Source organism: Capra hircus, unplaced genomic scaffold (assembly GCF_001704415.2).
Source record: "Capra hircus breed San Clemente unplaced genomic scaffold, ASM170441v1, whole genome shotgun sequence".
NCBI lineage: Eukaryota > Metazoa > Chordata > Mammalia > Artiodactyla > Bovidae > Capra > Capra hircus.
The window spans coordinates 174,146-184,698 of record NW_017189641.1 but is presented as its reverse complement, the minus strand read 5'-3'; the positions used below and the strand labels follow the sequence as shown (position 1 = coordinate 184,698).

At 38.8% G+C, this 10,553-nt stretch overlaps 1 pseudogene; it reads right to left on the bottom strand.

Annotated features, from left to right (window-relative positions):
- Positions 1-9,307: 9,307 nt before the first annotated feature.
- Positions 9,308-9,712, bottom strand: LOC102172611 (annotated as a pseudogene).
- Positions 9,713-10,553: the final 841 nt, after the last annotated feature.

Here is a 10,553-nt window from a genome sequence, read left to right as displayed (position 1 = left end):
AATTTTTCCCTTTTTATGACTGAGTAATATTCTATTGTATATAGGTACCATATTTCTTTTTTGATTTATCTGTCATCAGACATTTAAGTTGCTTCCATGTTCTGACTATTGTAAATAATGCTGCAATAAACATTGGGGTACAAGTGTCATTTTGAGTTATGGTTTTCTCAAGGTATATGCCCAGTAGTGGGATTACTGGGTCACTTGGTAGTTCTAGTTTTATTTTTTTAAGGAAGCTCCATACTGTTCCCCACAGTGATTGTTTCAAATTATATTTATACCAATAGGGCAAGAGGGTTCCCTTTTCTCCACACCCTCTCCAGCATTTAACATCTGTAGATATTTTGATGATGGCCATTCTGACCAGTGTGTGGTGATACCTGATAGAGTTGATTTACATTTCTCTAATAATGAGTGATGTTGAGCATCTTTTCATGTGTTGGCCATTAGTATGTCTTCTCTGGAGAAATGTTGGTTTAGGTCTTTTGCCCATCTTTTGACTGAATTGTTTTTTATATTGATCTGCATGAGCTGCTTGTATTTTTGTAGATTGATCCTTTGTTGGTTAATTCACTTGCAAATATTTTCTCCCATTAGGAGACTTATCTTTTCATCTTGTTTATGTTTTCTTTTACAGTGCAAAAGCTTTTTAAATTAGGTCTCATTTCTTTATTTTTGTTTTTATTTTCATTACTCTTGGAGGTGGGTCACAAAAGATCTTGCTGTGATTTATGTCAAAGAGTGTTCTGCGTATGAGTTTTGTAGTGTCTGGACTTACATATAGGTCTTTAATTCACTTTTAGTTTACTTTTTTGCATGGTGTTACGAAGTGCTCTACTTTTATTCTTTAACATGCAGCTTTCCAGTTTTCCCGGCACCACTTATTGAAGAGGCTTTCTTTTCTCCATTGTATATTCTTGCATCATTTGTTAAAAATAAGATGACCATAGGTGCATGGGTTTATCTGTGGGCTTTCTATCCTGTTTCATTGATCTATATTTCTGTTTTTTCTGCCAGTACCATACTGTCTCAATTAATGTAGCTCTATAGTATAGTTTAAAGTCATGAAGCTTGATTCCTCCAGCTCAGAATTTCTTTTTCAAGACTGCTTTGGCAATTCAAGTCCTTCTGTATTTCCATGCAAATTGTAAAAATTTTATTCTACTTCTGTGAAAAGTGCCCTTCATAAATGGAAAGCTATTACATTGAATATGTAGATTCCTTTCAGTGGTATACTCATTTTCACTCTGATTCCTTCAATACAAACACGTGGTATATCTCTCAGTATGTTTGTGTCATCTTTGATTTCTTTGATCAGTGTCCTATAGTTTTCTGCTACAGATCTTTTGTCCCATTAGTAAGCTTATTCCTAGGTATTTTATTCTTGTTGCAAAGATGAAGGGAATCATTTCCTTAATTTCTCTTATTTTTTTTTTTTTTGTTGTTAGTGCATAGAATTGCAGGAACTTTCTGTGTATTAATTTCGTATACTGCAACTTTACCAAATTCATTGATCATTTCTAGTATTTTCGTGGTAGCATCTTTAGGATTTTCTATGATAGTATCTTATCATCTGCAAGTAGTGCCAGTTTACTTCTTTTCCAATTTGGATTCCATCTGCTTCTTTACTTCTCTGATTGCCATGGCTGGAACATCCAAAACTTTTTTGAATAATAGTGGTGAGAGTGGGCCCCTTGCCTTGTTCCTGATCTTAGAGAAAATGCTTTCAGTTCTTCATCATTCAGAATAATGTGTGTTGTGGGATTGTTGTATATGGACTTTATTATGTTGAGGTAGGGTTCCTCTATGCCCATTTTCTGGAGGATCTTTTTATCATAAATGGATGTTGAGTTTTGTTGAAAGGTTTCCTGCATCTATTGAGTATTGAAATTATCATGTGGTTTTTATCCTTCAATTTGTTAACTTGATGTGACACATTGATTGATTTCCATATATTGAAGGATCCTTTCATCGCTGAGATAAATTCCACTTAATCATGGTGTATAACCCTTTAATGTTTTATTGGATTCCATTTGCTAGTATTTTCTTGAAGAATTTTGCCAGAATCCAGCTACAGCAGCCAAGGATTCAACCTGAAGGGGTGAGCAGTGTCAGTGAGAAACTGAGGCAGCATCTCATTTTTCTTGGACTGACTGTTTATTTCAAGGTTATGATTCTGTTTTATACTTTAGGTCAGAGGTTTGATATTTTTAGTTCCCATTGATCCAGATTTATTTTTCTCCAAAAATCATTGTTGCCCCTCAAAAGGAGTTTCTTCCTCAGCAATACTCTTATCTACTTTTTTTCATGTGTCCTTGTGAATACACTGTAACTCATGCTAATGTCTGGGCTGCATACCACATTCCTGTTTATTTCTTATCTTTCTAAGTCCTGTTTGCCTCTAGTGTCTTAAGCTCACTATTTCTTAGAAAGGGCTTCTAGCTAATAATATCTCTAAAGTCCCTAATTTCCATCAGCTATAGTAGAATATGCTAACATTACACCAATCCTTAAATCTTTAGCTTCTAACTATTTTAATTATTCCTAAGCCCTAAATCATCATGACTCGGATAATCACGATGGTGTGATCACTCATCTAGAGCCAGACATCCTGGAATGTGAAGTCAAGTGGGCCTTAGAAAGCATCACTATGAACAAAGCTAATGGAGGTGATGGAATTCCAGTTGAGCTATTTCAAATCCTGAAAGATGATGCTGTGAAAGTGCTGCACTCAATATGCCAGCAAATGTGGAAAACTCAGCAGTGGCCACAGGACTGGAAAAGGTCCATTTTCATTCCAATCCCAAAGAAAGGCATTGCCAAAGAATGCTCAAACTACCACACAATTACACTCATTTCACATGCTAGTAAAGTAATGCTCAAAATTCTCCAAGCCAAGCTTCAGCAATATGTGAACCATGAACTTCTTGATATTCAAGCTGGTTTTAGAAAAGGCAGAGGAACCAGAGATCAAATTGCCAACATCCATTGGATCATGGAGAAAGCAAGACAGTTTCAGAAAAAAAAAAAAAAAAAAAAAACATCTATTTCTGCTTTATTGACTATGCCAAAGCCTTTGTGTGGATCACAATTAACTGTGGAAAATTCTGAGAGAGATGGAAATACCAGACCACCTGACCTGCCTCTTGAGAAATCTGTATGCAGGTCAGGAAGCAACAGTTAGAACTCCACATGGAATTACTGACGGGTTCCAAATAGGAAAAGGAGTACGTCAAGGCTGTATATTGTTACCCTGCTTTTTTAATTTATATGTAGAGTACATCATGAGAAACGCTGGACTGGAAGAAATACAAGCTGGAATCAACATTGCTGGGAGAAATATTGATAATCTCAGATATGCAGATGACAGCACCCTTATGGCAGAAAGTGAAGAGGAACTAAAAAGCCTCTTGATGAAAGTGAAAGAGGAGAGTGAAAAAGGTGGCTTAAAGCTCAACATTCAGAAAATGAAAATCATGGCATCTGGTCCCATCACTCCATGGGAAATAGATGGGGAAACAGTGGAAGCAGTGTCAGACTTTATTTTTTGGGGCTCCAAAATCACTGCAGATGGTGACTGCAACCATGATATTAAAAGATGCTTACTCCTTGGAAGAAAAGTTATGACCAACCTAGATAGCATATTCAAAAGCAGAGACATTACTTTGCCAACAAAGGCCCATTTGGTCAAGGCTATGGTTTTTCCAGTAGTCATGTATGGATGTTAGAGTTGGACTGTGAAGAAGGCTGAGTGCCAAAGAATTGATGCTTTTGAACTGTGGTGTTGGAGAAGACTCTTGAGAGTCACTTGGACTGCAAGGAGATCCAACCAGTCCATTCTGAAGGAGATCAACCCTGGGATTTCTTTGGAAGGAATGATGCTAAAGCTGAAACTCCAGTACTTTGGCCACCTCATGTGAAGAGTTGACTCATTGGAAAAGACTCTGATGCTGGGAGGGATTGGGGGCAGGAGGAGAAGGGGACAACAGAGGATGAGATGGGTGGATGGCATCACTGACTCAATGGACGTAAATCTGAGTGAACTCTGCAAGTTGGTGATGAACAGGGAGGCCTGTCGTGCTGTGATTCAAGGGTTTGCAAACAGTCAGACACGACTGAGCGACTGAACTGAACTGAAGCCCTAAATTCAGCAAACTCCTTTGCCATAAACACTTTCCTCACATGTGAGCTTCAGATAGCAGTCCCTCCCATGGCCTCAAGCTGTGGCCTCCGTGCTCACTCTGGAACAGCCTTTTGTAAAAGTCCTTGAACAAATGTCAATGATTAACTTTATGAATTATTTTTTGAGCACAGCTGCAGAAGGCTTTATGCCTTCTCATGTTCCTCTCAAAAACAATAAGCACCTTAATATTCTCTTCAGTCAACTCAGCCAAGGAAAGGAAAAAACAAGGCAGAATCACAAAGCCTAACTCCTTCATTCCTGATCTGTGCCTATGGAACACAAGGAGAAAGTTTAGGGCTGTGCCTCCATTTTGTCAGTAATGCCTAACGTGGCTCGAGACAGATTTTTGCATATTTTCATAAATGATATTGACCTGCAATTTTCCTTTTTTGTTGGGAGCTGTGTTAGGCATTACTGACAAAATGGAGGTACGGCCCCCAACCACCTCTCCTCACTCTGCAGGCACCGTCCCAGAATGAAGGAGATAGGTTTTGTGATTCTGACTTGTTCTTTCCTTTCTTCTGTTGAGTTGGCTGGAAAGAATGTTAAGGTGCTTATTGTTCTTGAGAGAAGCATGAGAAAGCACAAAGCCTTCTGCAGTTGTGCCCAGAAAATAATCTATAAAGTAACTATTGACATTTGTTCAAGGATCTTTACAAAGAATGTCCCAGGATGAGCATGTAGGCCGTAGCTTGTGGCCATGAAAAGGATTGTTATCTGAGACCTGTTTATGAGGGAAATATTTATGGCAAAATAAATTTGCTGAGTTTAGGGTTTAGGAATAATTAAGAATAGCTAGAAGCCTTTTTAGGAGATAGTGATCTTAAGATGCTAGGGGCATACAGGATTTAGAAAGATAAGAAATAAACTGAGGAATGTAGCATAAGCTACAAAGTAATCACAAGTTAAGTATAAGACACATAAGATAAAGTAGATAATGTATAGTAAAGAAGATTCTGAGAGAATTGCTGAAGCAGGAACTCTGTTTGAAGGACAACAATGATTCCTGGAGACAGTAAAACTGGGTGGGGAAAACTAAAAATTTCAAACCTCTGACCTAATGCTTTTATCAAAATGTAAAAGAAAACCTGAATTTTGAAATAAACATGTAGTTCCATACTATGAGTCAGAGGCTACATCATTGTCTGCCGACACCACTCACCCCTTCATGCTCATTCCCTGGCAGCTGGAGCTGGACTCTGTTTTTTTTTTTTGAAATTTTTGTCTGCTTTTTGCATCAGGTTGATAGTGGCCTTGTAGATTGTGTTTTGGAAGGTTTCTCCCAATTCAGTTTTTGGAAAGAGTTTGAGAAGGCTAAGTGTTATCTCTTCTGTGAATGTTTAAAGCGTTTGCCTGTGAAGCTATCTGGCCTTGGGCCTTTTGTTGTTGGAGGTTTTCTAATCACAGTTTCAATTTCAGTGCTTATGATTGGTCTGTTCATATTTTCTGTTTCTTCCTGGTTCAGTCTTGAAAGGTTGTATCAATACTTTTCTCAGAATTTGTCCATTTCTTCCACGTAGTGCATTTTATTGGCATATGGTTGCTTGCAGTAGTCTTTTATGATCCTTTATCTTCCTGCGGTGTCCACTATAACTTCTCTTTTTCCATTTCTAATTTTATTGATATGAGTTCTATCCCATTTTTTGTGATGAGTCATGATAATGGTTTATGTATTTTTTCTTCTCAAAGAACCAGCTTTTAGTTTTATTGATCTTTGCTATTGTTTTCTTTATTCTGCTTTGATCTTTATGGTTTCTTTCCTTCTACTAACTTTGGGGGTTTTTTGTTCTTGTTTTTCTAATTGCTTTAGGTGAAAGGTTACCTTGTTATTTGAGATTTTTCTCGCTTTTGAGGTAAGATTTTATTGCTACTAGCTTCCCCATGAAGCTACTTATTCTAAATCCCATAGGTTTTGTGTCATTGTGCTTCTGTTATCATCTGTTTCTAGATATTTTTTAATTTCCTGTTTGAGTTCTTTAGTTATCTCTTAGTTATTTAGCAGCATACTGTTTAAACTCCATGTGTTGATTTTTTACAGTTGTTTTTCTTGTAATTGATATCTAATCTCATGGTGGTGTTGTTGGAAAAGATGCCTGATATGCTTTCAAGTTTTAATTTGAAACTTGATTTTCAACCCAAAAATGATCTATTCTGGAGAATGTTTTTGTGTATTTGAAAAGAAAGTGTATTCTGCTACTTTTGGATGGAATGTCCTGTACATATCAACTCATTCCATCTGTGCTAACATCTTGTTTAAGGATCATGCTTCCTTATAAATTTTCTGTCTGGATTATCTGTCCATTGGTGTAAATGGGATGTTAAATTCTCCACTATTATGGTGTTACTGTCGATTTCCCATTTTACGGTTATTAGAATTTACCTTATGTATTGTGGTCTTCCCTGGTGGCTCAGCTGGTAAAGAATCCACCTGCAATGCAGGAGACCCAGGTTCAAAATCTGAGTTGGGAAGATCCCCTGGAGAAGGGAAAGGTTACCCACTGCAGTATCCTGGCCTGGAGAACTCCATGGAATGTATAGCCCATTGGGTTACAAAGAGTCGGACACGACTGAGTGACTTCCACTTTCAGTTTCACTTTATGTATTGAAGTGCTCCATAAAATATTTACAATTGTTATGTCCTTTTCTTGGATTAATCCCTTGAGTATTATGTAGTGTCCTTCTTGTTTCTTGTAATATATTATTTATTATAAAGTCTACATTGCCTGACGTGAGTATTGCTACTCTGGCTTTCTTTTGATTTCCATTTGTGTGGAACAACTCTTTCCATCCCCTCACTTTCATTCTTATGTGTCTTTAGGTCTGATGTGAGCCTCTTGTAGGTATCATATTTACAAACATATCTTGTTTGGAAAAGAAATGCAAAAAAGCAAAATTGCTGTCTGGGGAGGCCTTACAAATAGCTATGAAAAGAAGAGAAGCAAAAAGCAAGTGAGAAAAGGAAAGATATAAGCATGTGAATGCAGAGTTTCAAAGAACAGCAAGGAGAGATAAGAAAGCCTTCTTCAGTGATCAATGCAAAGAAATAGAGGAAAACAACAGAATGGGAAAGACTAGAGATCTCTTCAAGAAAATTAGAGATATCAAGGGAACATTTCATGCAAAGATGGGCTTGATAAAGGACAGAAATCCTATGGACCTAACAGAAGCAGAAGATATTAAGAAGAGGTGGCAAGAATACACAGAAGAACTGTGCAAAAAAGAGCCTTATGACCCAGATAATCATGATGGGGTGATCACTCATCTAGAGCTCGACATCTTGGAATGTGAAGTCAAGTGGGCCTTAGAAAGCATCACTACAAACAAAGCTAATGGAGGTGATGGAATTACAGTAGAGCTATTTCAAATCCTGAAAGATGATGCTGTGAAAGTGCTGCACTCAATATGCCTGCAAATTTGGAAAACTCAGCAGTGGCCACAGGACTGGAAAAGGTCAGTTTTCATTCTAATCCCAAAGAAAGGCAATGCCAAAGAATACTCAAACTACCTCACAATTGCACTCATCTCACATGCTAGTAAAGTAATGCTCAAAATTCTCCAAGCCCAGCTTCAGTAATACGTGAACTGTGAACTTCCAGATGTTCAAGCTGGCTTTAGAAAAGGAAAAAGAACCAGAGATCAAATTGCCAACATCCACTGGATCATGGAAAAAGCAAGAGAGCTCCAGGAAAACATCTATTTCTGCTTTATTGATTATGCCAAAGCCTTTGACTGTGTGGATCACCATACACTGTGGAAAATTCTGAAAGAGATGGGAATACCAGACCACCTGACCTACCTCTTGAGAAATCTGTATGCAGGTCAGGAAGCAACAGTTAGAACTAGACATGGAACGACTGACGGGTTCCAAATAGGAAAAGGAGTACGTCAAGGCTGTATATTGTCACCCTGCTTATTTAACTTCTATGCAGAGTACATCATGAGAAACGCTGGACTGGAAGAAACACAAGCTGGAATCAAGATTGCTGCAGGAAATATCAATAATCTCAGATATGCAGATGACACCACCTTTATGGCAGAAAGTGAAGAAGAACTAAAAAGTCTCTTGATGAAAGTGAAAGAGGAGAGTGAAAAAGTTGGCTTAAAGCTCAACATTCAGAAAATGAAAATCATGGCATCTGGTGCCATCACTTCATGGGAAATAGATAGGGAAACAGTGGAAACAGTGTCAGACTTCATTTTTGGGGGGCTCCAAAATCACTGCAGATGGTGACTGCAGCCATGACATTAAAAGACGCTTACTCCTTGGAAGAAAAGTTATGACCAACCTAGATAGCATATTCAAAAGCAGAGATATTACTTTTCTGACTAAGGTCCGTCTAGTCAAGGCTATGGTTTTTCCAGTAGTCATGTATGGATGTGAGAGTTGGACTGTGAAGAAAGCTGAGCACAGAAGAATTAATGTGTTTGAACTGTGGTGTTGGAGAAGACTCTTGAGAGTCCCTTAGACTGCAAGGAGATCCAACCAGTCCATTCTGAAGGAGATCAACCCTGGGATTTCTTTGGAAGGAATGATGCTAAAGCTGAAACTCCAGTACTTTGGCCACCTCATGTGAAGAGTTGACTTATTGGAAAAGACTCTGATGCTGGGAGGGATTAGGGGCAGGAGGAGAAGGGGACGACAGAGGATGAGATGGGTGGATGGCATCACTGACTTGATGGACATGAGTCTGAGTGAACAGGGAGGCCTGGCATGCTGCGATTCATGGAGTCGCAAAGAGTCAGACACGACTGAGTGACTGAACTGAACTGTCTTTGTATCCATTCATCCAGTTTGTGTCTTTTGATTGGAGCATTTAATCCATATACATTTAAGGTAATTTTGATATGCATAATCCTATTACCAGTTTATTAATTGTTTTAGTGTGCTTTTTTTTTTGCACTACTGATTCCAATGGTGTAAATCAACTATGCTCCAGTTAAATTAAAAAAAAAAAAAACACACACACACTTGCACTTTATAACGTATGTGGTAGGATTTCCACCTTCTTAAAAATACTACTAGAGCTACTAAAAAAATTGCATTTACAAAATAATTGATAAAATATTCCTCTGGATTGTACAAGAAAGTACACAGGGACCCCTGATAGACTCGAGTGTGTGATATTAATCACCGATAACTTCTTTCTTTCCTGCTCCATCAGAGGCTGGGCTCTCCTTCTTTTCAATCTCTCCATTTGATGCAAGTAAATCTTCAGTCTCTTGGTTGGCCACTTCGACCTGTTTTCCCATTGCTCCCTTTTCCCCTTTTGTTTGTACTTTTCTGTCAGAAGGTTTATCCTTTCCTGCTACCTTCTTTGGCTTTGTTTCCACTTTGACAGGAGCAGATTTAGTTGACAACCTCCCAGGTCTCCTCTTGGGCACCTCCGCTGCTCCTGATGCAGAGCTGACCTTCCTTTGGGGCACCCTGGCAGTAGAGTGGGCACGTGCTGGGAGTGGGGAGAGGAGTCTGGAAGCTGGTCTACCTGACCATGGCTGTTCTTTCCCTTGCCTGAGCAACCGAACCCTCATGGGACCTATTCTTAATTTTTACTGTTTTATTCTCTTTTCTTTCTGCTATTCTGATTGAGTGACTTTTACTACTCTTGTCACCCAGATCACTGATTTGTTTTTTTACATTCTCTGACCTCCTGCTGGTTTCCACTAGTGTATTTTTTGTTTCAGTAAATGAACTCAAAAGTTATAAATCTTTCTTTATAGTTTCTAGCCCTTTGCTGAAGGAGGCTTACAATTTGCCTAGACTTTCATTGATTCTCTCATCAAATTCATTCAGTTTTCTATTGAGTCTGATTCTGATGAACATCTTTACTAGTGTTACTCTGAATTCTTTCTCTGATAAATCTCTTATCTCCTCTTCATTTAGTTGTTTTTCTGATATCTCCTCGTGTTTTAAAGATATTCTGTAATCCCTTCATTTTTCCTAACTCGTTTGCTTCTACATATATCAGCTTCATTTGTCACCCCGCCTTGAAAGAATGGTGCTAGTCTTATGTAGGAGGTGTCCTATAGGGTATAGTGGCACAATATCTCCTGGTCAACAGAGCCAGGCATCCCAGGGGTATCCCCTCTGTGGGCTGCATGTGCCCTCCTGTGATGGGTGGACAGCAATTGTGGCAGGTGTGCTGCTGGGTGAGCTTGGTCCCCAGGCAGACTTGGATGTGACCACTGCAGATGGCCTTAGTAGGTTGAGCTGGTTCCAAGTCCAAATATCTACAGGATCTGGCTGAAACTGCTGCAGGAGGGGGTGCTGGTGCATAGGCCTGGTCTCTTGAGTTCTCAGGGGAAAGCAGGGGCAGGGCAATATCAATGTTATTTAGGCTGATGGAAACTGATAGAAATGGTGCTCACCAGC